General features: G+C 45.7%; 1 long non-coding RNA gene across 1 annotated transcript; it reads right to left on the reverse strand.

The window, feature by feature from the left end:
* Window positions 1–921: 921 nt before the first annotated feature.
* Window positions 922–6961, reverse strand: LOC124720534. The gene is made up of 3 exons (XR_007006189.1): window positions 6246–6961; window positions 5934–6079; window positions 922–1449 (listed from the first exon to the last, which is right to left on the reverse strand). It is a non-coding gene; the product is annotated as an uncharacterized LOC124720534 (long non-coding RNA).
* Window positions 6962–9929: the final 2968 nt, after the last annotated feature.

Below are 9929 nucleotides of genomic sequence, written 5' to 3' on the forward strand. Positions count from 1 at the left end.
TGAGTGAGTTACACTGAAGGTGAAGCAAAAGGCTATCACATTGACTGTTCATGGAAATGAGAGTGAAAAAGGTAACACACCATCCAAGTCACCTTTAAAGCAGTTCGGTGAAGCTGAGGACAATCCGAATGCTAAGATCTCCGACTCATCGGCCGAGTTCATTTACAGTCATCGGCCGATCGGAAGGCTTCTCCCGGGCAGGTATGGAGCACACGGGAGGGACACCAGAGGAGCTGCCTACATTATTCTCCCAGTCTCCCTTCAGTGCCCTCCAGAATACTCAGTTACACAGAGGAAAAGAGTTGTCATCTAGCAGTTTATAGAGTGAAAACTTTTTTCTCTGTGCTTTTTCCCTAAATATTCACATTTTGCTTCCTATATGTGTACTTGGAAATCTAACTTAATAAAAAAGAGGAGGGGGGGCGGAACAAATATTAACAACTATTCCTGAAGGGTGTACATTAATTTGTAAACATAAGAGAAGTCCATATAAAAAATTCTCCAGGCCTGTCCATTTGCAAACACTGCCACTAGAACGACCTCAGCACACCAAAATGCCTCAATAAAACCATTTCTAGAATAAGGCATTAGTACTACACAAATACTTCAAATTCCGTAGAATGGCTGTTTTCTGAAACAGCTACATAATTTTGAAAGTTACATAATTTTTATCAATTAAAATGCCTCATTAAATGCAAGGATTTGGTGAAGAACAGAAACTTTTACTTAAACATATTAATAACACACAAACGAGCAGAAAAAGTGTGACTCTATTAACAAACGAGCTCTCTTAAACCTAAAATCGAGAACTGTAAACCGGTAACATAACATTCGAGGGCACACAGAATAACGCCCTGTTAGCAAAGGCAAAAAGCATATGGGTTTTAAATACATTCATTTTTTTAGCATACATAAGGCATTTTAACTAAAACAAATAGTTTCTGTTGGCCCAAGAAAAACTAATTTACATTAAAAGTGTCAAGTATTTTTCCTTCCTTTTCTAACAACAATGATGCACCTCTGCTATAATATGACACGCAAGGAGGAACCTGCATTTATATTCCTTTCATTTACTATCTCAAGTGAATTGATATAAATGTTTCCTCAAACGAAATGTGCCAGTTTCACATGGTAGTGAGTTTGTTAACCTTTCAATAACTATGACATTTTACTTGCTTAAGGACAATCGTTTCTCTAAATTAAAAATGCAAAAAGCCTCGACAACAACTGCTCTGGACAGTGGCTAGTCACAGTGTGTGAATATTTCCCTAATAAATTGGCAAAGCGCCACACGATTTAGAGCTTCCCGTAGGCCCGGCACTGCAATCTCGCCTTCTGGTAACTTCGAGGGCTCCACCTTCAGATGACTACAAGCTACACCAGCTAAACATCCGAGACAAACTTTCACTGCACCACAAGACTCGGCAAACGCTGCTGTCACCTTTCAACCTGTGAGATGAAATGGAACCTAATTTAAAAACTTAAAAAGGAGACAGCATACTATTTGCAATGAGGTACATCTTCAAAAATTCTGATGAATTCCTTAATCTCAAGTATTACAGTACAATAATGAATGAACACAAAGTAATTAATCAAAGAACACTCAGATACTCGTGAAACAAACTATTCAATTCCCCAACAATTACGAACGGTTTTGCACCGATGGGTTGTTCTAAGTGCCTGAAAAAGATAGAGCAAATAAACATTACAAGGGTGTTCCACTTGGTGTAAACTGTACAGTAATTTTTAAACCACTTTTGCAGTGTAATCGGTGTCAACATGAAGGTGCAGGCGAACGGCTGTCTGCCGGAGCTGTGTCGAGGTCCGGGCAATGTAGGCAGCCAGGTTGTCAAATTTGTTGCTTAACTTCATTTCCAAATATAAATAAATGTGAAGGTGTGGAGCGGCAAGGGGCGTACGACAGGCAGCAGCCACCGACCCTCAGTCCCGAGGAGCCGACGTAAGTGTGTCCCACGAAGGTGAACAGGAGCGTACAGCTTCGCTATCTCCGAACTGTGGTGGGTCAGTGACACGCTGGTTGTCAGACAGGGCTAAGCAGGCCCGGCCAGTGAAACTGCCCAGGGTGCCGAACGTGGAGCTGCAGGCCGGAGAGAGGTGGCAGGCGGCGTCGGACAACTGCTGTCCGGAGCCGGCCGGATCTCGTGCCTCGGACCGGGACGCGCTGGCGGCGCCCGGAGAGTCGGGTAGCTGTCCGAGGTTCGTGGACCAGGTACGACAGCGGAGGCTGCGTCACGAATAGGTTGACGACCGGCACAGGCTGTCGACGGACCTTCCGACTGGGACAGAAGCTTCACAAAACTCAGTCGGCACCTCAGATCCGGTTGTCGATTTGCGGAAGTGGACGGCAGTAAGTGGGCACACGGCACGGGATCGCCGTGTCGGGAGATCGTCGACCTCTTCTGGTGGCACTCTAGTTACACCACTGGGGACCGTCTGTTGTTTACGTCGTTACATTTTCGTCCCCCTAGGAATATCTGGCACGTCGATTCCTATTGATGAGCTGGCTGAAGTAGAATCACTAATGTATGACAGCTGCTTTTACTCTTCACAATCTCCATCCTGAGTCCATGGTAACACTTCGGCATCCTTTCTTTTTCTCTACACTTAGAACATAAGCTTTTTAGTTCCTAGTTTGCACTACTCTCTTTCTCTTCAGTTCAGTTAGCAGCTGAAGGAAAAGGGGGGGGGGGGGGGTCAGGAAGACAAGTAACCTCGCTACCCTTCCTACTTAATATTTACGTTCTAATGCTAGTAATGTCCGACACTGAGTAAATGGGATTGACGATACGAAGCCTCTCCGTAAGTGCATCTCGTACTAAAATCTGAATCCCACACATACTTAAAATACATACCTAGCTCACCTCTAATAACCAGTGAAAATTCCCCTAAATCTCATTCAGCCATTCCAAGGATTAATCTACTAAAACAACATCATACACTCTCTGGCAGACCAATGCAAAAAGCAGGCACTCCTTGACCTGCGCGAACTCATTTATGTTAATCTACACTGTTGCCTTATCGTATAACAAATAAGAAAAAAACTATTTACAAATTAAAGGACTTAGAAGTAGCATTGCCACGGTTGCATTCTCAGACATACCACCCTGGAAAACACCATTGTTCTATCACTCACTGAACACGATTTATCTTCATTGTATGTCAGTAATGCACATAATACTTCATCATCTTCTGTAATATGACATATTCATAACTGTAACTCACCATCCTTGTAGTATGACCTTATGAGAAATCCTCTATTCATTATAAGAAACGTTAATAGTTCAACTCACAGCTACCTCTCACTCTGAGAGACAAGTCCACTGGGGCTGCTTCGTAGAGCCATCTGATACCACAGACTTACTTCCTCGGTCGCAGCTGATTTTCAGCTATTCCCTTGTGTCCTTAGTACTCCTCTGATATTTCATAATATTTCTTAATATCTGACTCTCTTTTTTCTTTCTCCCAATGTCAAATCTCTGACCTCAGAAAATACTGTAGGTTAATTTTCTATCACACTCACTGTACTCGAGGGACCTGGAGCAGTGTAACGATCACATTACGTCTAAAGACCATCCGTTTCAGTGTAGTACCCCATATTTCCCATTACATACTTTACTAAAGATTCAAAATATCACACTACAAGATCTCACTGTTTCTTACTAAATTAAATACACCAAACAGCTACTATTCATACTGCCACAGTACTCATTCAACGTAATGTAAGTATTACTTGAAAGTTCCTTTAATCTATTACTTAAGCACACAGGTTCACTATACCCAGCATAAAGTACTCCAATACAGAAGATTCTACGAATGAATGGATGCCAAGTAAGGAAGATGCTGCTGCTTCAGATATTGAAGATGCCACTGATGCTTGTAGTGATATTGAAGTTAAAAGAGAGACAAGTGATAATAGTAGTGATAAAAATGACAGCTGATGAAAACAATGAAGCGATTGTGTTTTTTGTAGGCATTCTACATGGTAGAATGGAATAATGACCCTTTTGGGACAAGAAAGTTGCTAAAGCATATTTTGCAATAAAGGGCTGGTCCAATATATGCAACAAAAGACACATTCAAGAGTATATTCAGAGATGAAATGTATGATATAATAGTATGTGAAACTGACAGGAAAGCAAATAAAGTATTCACATATTATAACATCAATTCAGAAGAAGCAGTGAAAGTGTGGAAGCCATTTACAGCTGAAGAATTTGAAGGAAATGTGGGAAACAAATGCATTGCATTGTATTGTATTGTATTGTGCAAGCTTATCCCTCAACAGGTTTTGGCTCATAAGCAAATTTAGAAGATCTGACAATATGGAGGCTTGGGCTGAGCATTTGAAAAGTGACAAAGTTGCCGTGTGATCTGACACGTCCGAAGTGCTAAATTCAAAGCTTCGAGGAACCTAAGTGCATACTTGTTGCCTCATTGTTGATGAGCAGCTTTTTCCTTACAAAGGAAAGACAAGATTCACTCAATACATGCCCTCAAAGCCAACCAAATATGACACGTGAAGGTTTTGTGGACTTCTGATTTGTGAGATTCTTATCAAACAACTGGCTAGCACGGGTAAATCAGTTTCTGGAAGAGAAACTAATTAAGAAGAGAGGGTAGTAAAAGACTTATGTTACCATTTCAAAACACCAGCAGAAATATAGTCACTGATAATTTTTTCACCACTCTGCCATTAGGAAGGCTGTCGGCGACTTGGGATTTGTTGACAGTCGGTACTATGAAAAGAAGTGAGCCCTATATACTCCCAGAAATGCAACCTTCCTCTTCATGCCAAGAACTGTTGCATATATTTGGATCAATGAAGACAATGTTTCTGTGTGTTCATATGTCCCCATGTCTAATGTTGTCCATAATTTATTATGATGTATCCATTTCTGGCCCTCTTTCAAAGACAGATGTTATACACTGTTATAATAGCACAGAAGTTTGGCACTGATAATATGGGCGAGTTGTGTTCTCACTACGGTGTAAAGAGGAGAACACAGAGATGACCCCTAGCATTTTTTGCAACATTCTGGATATTTCTATTTACACAGAAAATAATCCTCAGACAAAAACTGTGACTCGCTGATACAGGTTACCTGAGTAACACGACGAGGACACAAGGGATAGATTCGGGTTTATTGGGTCAATCCATCTTGCTCTAGGTCTCCCTCTTCCCCTCAAACTTTGCCTCCATCATCAGTTTTGCTATTCTTCTATCTTCCATTCTCTTTACATGCCCAAATCATTTTAATCTGTTCTCAATTCTCTCTTTCAGCTTTTCTATTCCAATTTCATTCACATCTTCATTTCTCACTCTCTCTCTCTCCTCATTTTCCCTGATCATATTTCTTAGTAATTTCATTTCACTGACTCAGATTCTACTTTACTCCCTTCTTGTCACTTCCCACGTCTCTGATGCCTATGACAGCACGGGTGCCAAGAACATCTGGAACAACCCTCCATTACACTTCATTTTGTTAACTTCTGCCACCATTCTTGCACCCTCCCCTGTCACGCTTTCTACATTTTAAAGTTATCCACAATTTCAATGTCCTGCTCTTTAATATTAATTTGCCCCTTGCCCACTTTGTCTTCTCTAATTACTGTCATAGTCTTGCTTTTCTCCACATTGCATTTCATTCCGTATTTCTTGATTTTTTTCCCTCCATTTAAGATGTCTATTCGTTCTTGTCTACTCTTACTGTCAATTCCCTATATCACATCATCATCAACATATAGCAATAACTTCATCTCCCTTCCTCTATGAGCTTCTTTTGTCTCATTCACAATTTCACTCATCAAATTTATAACTAACTAAATAAAACATGAATTAGTGTATCAGGTAAAACAGTATACACTGCTAAATTCATACTTCACTACTTACAACAATCCACAGTCATATTTACCTATTGTTTACGTTGTCCCAATCTTTCTCGGTACCCGCAGCCTTCGTCGCCTTAACTGTGTGCTCTGTCTGCACTGCCTGGCAGATTGGCCTTTCTGTCAGCATACTCAGTGGAATCAGGTGATTTTGGGCAAGGAGCCGAGTGTCCTGTTAAATTGCAAGGTGCATACCGTAGGTGATAATCGTTCAGCCCTCAGATCTTTACCATATACTACAACCGAGTTTAAATCTAATATAGCGAGAAACAGTAAGGTGGGATACAAAGATACAAGGGCCCCACGAGTGAAAAACCAAAATCTAAGCCACTACTTACATACGTTGCCGATGTCCGAGTCGAATCACCACTGCAGTCTCTATCTGCTTCTGCCAATAGAACGAAGCAAGCCTCCTTCTCCTCTGTCGATCGATCGGTCTCCGAGCAATTGCAATTCTGACCCCACAACGTTGCAGACAGGTTACGCATACGACAGGTACCGATCGGAGGGAGTCGTCTCGGCGTTTGTCAAGAGGCACTCGACCTCCGACTGGCGGTCCCGGATTCGGTTGACGAGGAGGAAGACTGGAGGACATTGTGGGCAGCTACAGCAAAATCATCGTCGAACGTAACAAGACAACCATTCTGTTACCCTCGAACAGTTAAATACGCACGTCACAGTCCAGGATACTGCCCAGCGGCGTTCCACAATATTCCGACGCCGAAGCAGCGCAGGCAGAAGTGTGGCCCGTCGTGGACACGTGCAGCCAAGAGGTGGGGCACCCGTTCGGCGTCGCAGCGGGTCGTGCGCCGAGCCGACTGCGGCCCTCAGCTGGGAGCCGGCATCCGGCGAAGACGTCTCACGTCGGGACTCGGTGTCTCGGCGAAGCGACAGTACGCAGTGCCGCGCGGGGAGATCGACCCCGGGCTGTAGGCTTCGGCGCTGTGGCAGGTGGCGGTGGAAACCACCGGCACGGAGCTGGGCGGTCTTCCGTTCGGACCCGGAAGCGGCGGCAGAGTGAAAGTTGCCCGATGCCCGGACAGTCGGGCAGCAGTTGACAGGTCGCAGTCCGGAGACGGCGGTGGTGGCTGCATCACGAATACGTCAGAAGAACTGGTATCAGTAGGACTGCTGAAGGTCGAAATGGTTGACCGACGGAAGGCAGTAATGACACAGATCTGGCAGCAGTGGGAGTCGGTTCAAGACTACGAGTAAGTTCCAACAGTTTTCTTTCCCTCTCTCCTCCCTCCCCTCACATTTCCATTTGGGTATGTTGTACGTTTGTGGTGATAACAGTTAAGCAAAATGTCTGTTGGTGCAAGAGCGACAACCCAGGAGGCACGGTTTCTGGTAAATCTGGGGAATGTCCCCCCCCCCCCCTCCCCCCTTGCACAGCCACAAAGTTAGGAAGCTGAATAGCCAGAAGTTGCTAAGTATGACTCAATTACAATTAGTTAATGATGCTGGAACAAATAAACGTAATATGAAATGAGAAATTACGGGATACGCAGGAACTTCGAAGATTTACAGGAAGGGTTAATGGATCGTTAGAGAAGAAAAACACATCTAGGTATTATTGAGAATAGCTTAACAGCACGAATAGGGCTACTCTGCAGGAAGCGCAACAAAGGGTACTAAATGTGTTACTGGGGGGGGGGGGGGTTGTTCTATCAGCTGACACATTGTGAAAAATGCACACGGAATTCTCAAAACCCTTGAACAAAGTAGTAGGCTGGGACTGAGTTAGAGACGAAGGCAAGAGAGAAAACAGTTGTTTCTAATAAAGAGGTCATACGTTATAGATATCGCAATCCAGGTCACATTCAGTGGTTTTGTAAGAACCCACAGTGTCGAAGACGCACCCAGGTAGGATGCCCCAATCGAAAATGTCCACAGGCCTGAAGGAAGGTGGACTCTGGGAAAAACTTGCCCCGTGCAGATATCCAAGACCCGCCCCGTGCGGATATCGAAGACCCGCCCCGTGCGGATATCGAAGACCTGCCCCGTGCGGATATCGAAGACTCGCCCCGTGCAGATATCGAAGACCCGCCCCGTGCAGATATCAAAGACTCACCCTGGGCAGATATCGAGTTGGTGCATTACAAACACTATGCAATGTTGCCAGCAAGTATAACAGTGGGGCATCTCCGGTACAAAACCAGGGGCAGGCATTTGTCTAACCAGCTATGAAAAAGGAAGGCTGTACAAGTTTTTACTGGCTGCAGGATCACAGGTACCCGTGGTAAGCCAGTGTATATATGGTGCAATAAATCTGAATCATCGATGCTGTACGCTAAGTGGTGTGGGTGGTGAGAGAGTCAACTCTCCCAATTCAGTACTGTCGGGTTGCTGAGTGGAACGGTGTGTGTGGAAGTTCTCACTACTAAGGGCCTACACTCTGACAGCATACTCAGGCTAGATTTCGTGATCAGACGTCGTGCCAAAGTTGAGCTACAACAGCACATAGTAAAGCTCAATAGGATATTGTCTTCCTGCTGAAAGAATTGAAATGCAAGGCACATCTGAGACATCTGGTAAAGATAGGGATAGATCTAGGAACCACTGCTGTTATAGCTGTAAAGTGTTATAGCTGTGTTGAAAAAAAAAAAAAAAAAAAAAATCAGACCTCCAGTTGCTAACAGGATGCACTTAAGCTCAAATACACTCCTGGAAGTGGAAAAAAGAACACATTGACACCGGTGTGTCAGACCCACCATACTTGCTCCGGACACTGCGAGAGGGCTGTACAAGCAATGATCACACGCACGGCACAGCGGACACACCAGGAACCGCGGTGTTGGCCGTCGAATGGCGCTAGCTGCGCAGCATTTGTGCACCGCCGCCGTCAGTGTCAGCCAGTTTGCCGTGGCATACGGAGCTCCATCGCAGTCTTTAACACTGGTAGCATGCCGCGACAGCGTGGACGTGAACCGTATGTGCAGTTGACGGACTTTGAGCGAGGGCGTATAGTGGGCATGCGGGAGGCTGGGTGGACGTACCGCCGAATTGCTCAACACGTGGGGCGTGAGGTCTCCACAGTACATCGATGTTGTCGCCAGTGGTCGACGGAAGGTGCACGTGTCCGTCGACCTGGGACCGGACCGCAGCGACGCACAGATGCACGCCAAGACCGTAGGATCCTACGCAGTGCCGTAGGGGACCGCACCGCCACTTCCCAGCAAATTAGGGACACTGTTGCTCCTGGGGTATCGGCGAGGACCATTCGCAACCGTCTCCATGAAGCTGGGCTACGGTCCCGCACACCGTTAGGCCGTCTTCCGCTCACGCCCCAACATCGTGCAGCCCGCCTCCAGTGGTGTCGCGACAGTCGTGAATGGAGGGACGAATGGAGACGTGTCGTCTTCAGCGATGAGAGTCGCTTCTGCCTTGGTGCCAATGATGGTCGTATGCATGTTTGGCGCCGTGCAGGTGAGCGCCACAATCAGGACTGCATACGACCGAGGCACACAGGGCCAACACCCGGCATCATGGTGTGGGGAGCGATCTCCTACACTGGCGGTACACCACTGGTGATCGTCGAGGGGACACTGAATAGTGCACGGTACATCCAAACCGTCATCGAACCCATCGTTCTACCATTCCTAGACCGGCAAGGGAACTTGCTATTCCAACAGGACAATGCACGTCCGCATGTATCCCGTGCCACCCAACGTGCTCTAGAAGGTTTAAGTCAACTACCCTGGCCAGCAAGATCTCCGGATCTGTCCCCCATTGAGCATGTTTGGGACTGGATGAAGCGTCATCTCACGCGGTCTGCACGTCCAGCACGAACGCTGGTCCAACTGAGGCGCCAGGTGGAAATGGCATGGCAAGCCGTTCCACAGGACTACATCCAGCATCTCTACGATCGTCTCCATGGGAGAATAGCAGCCTGCAGTGCTGCGAAAGGTGGATATACACTGTACTAGTGCCGACATTGTGCATGCTCTGTTGCCTGTGTCTATGTGCCTGTGGTTCTGTCAGTGTGATCATGTGATGTATCTGACCCCAGGAATGTGTCA

Source organism: Schistocerca piceifrons, chromosome 11, assembly GCF_021461385.2.
Source record: "Schistocerca piceifrons isolate TAMUIC-IGC-003096 chromosome 11, iqSchPice1.1, whole genome shotgun sequence".
In the NCBI taxonomy this organism is placed as follows: domain Eukaryota; kingdom Metazoa; phylum Arthropoda; class Insecta; order Orthoptera; family Acrididae; genus Schistocerca; species Schistocerca piceifrons.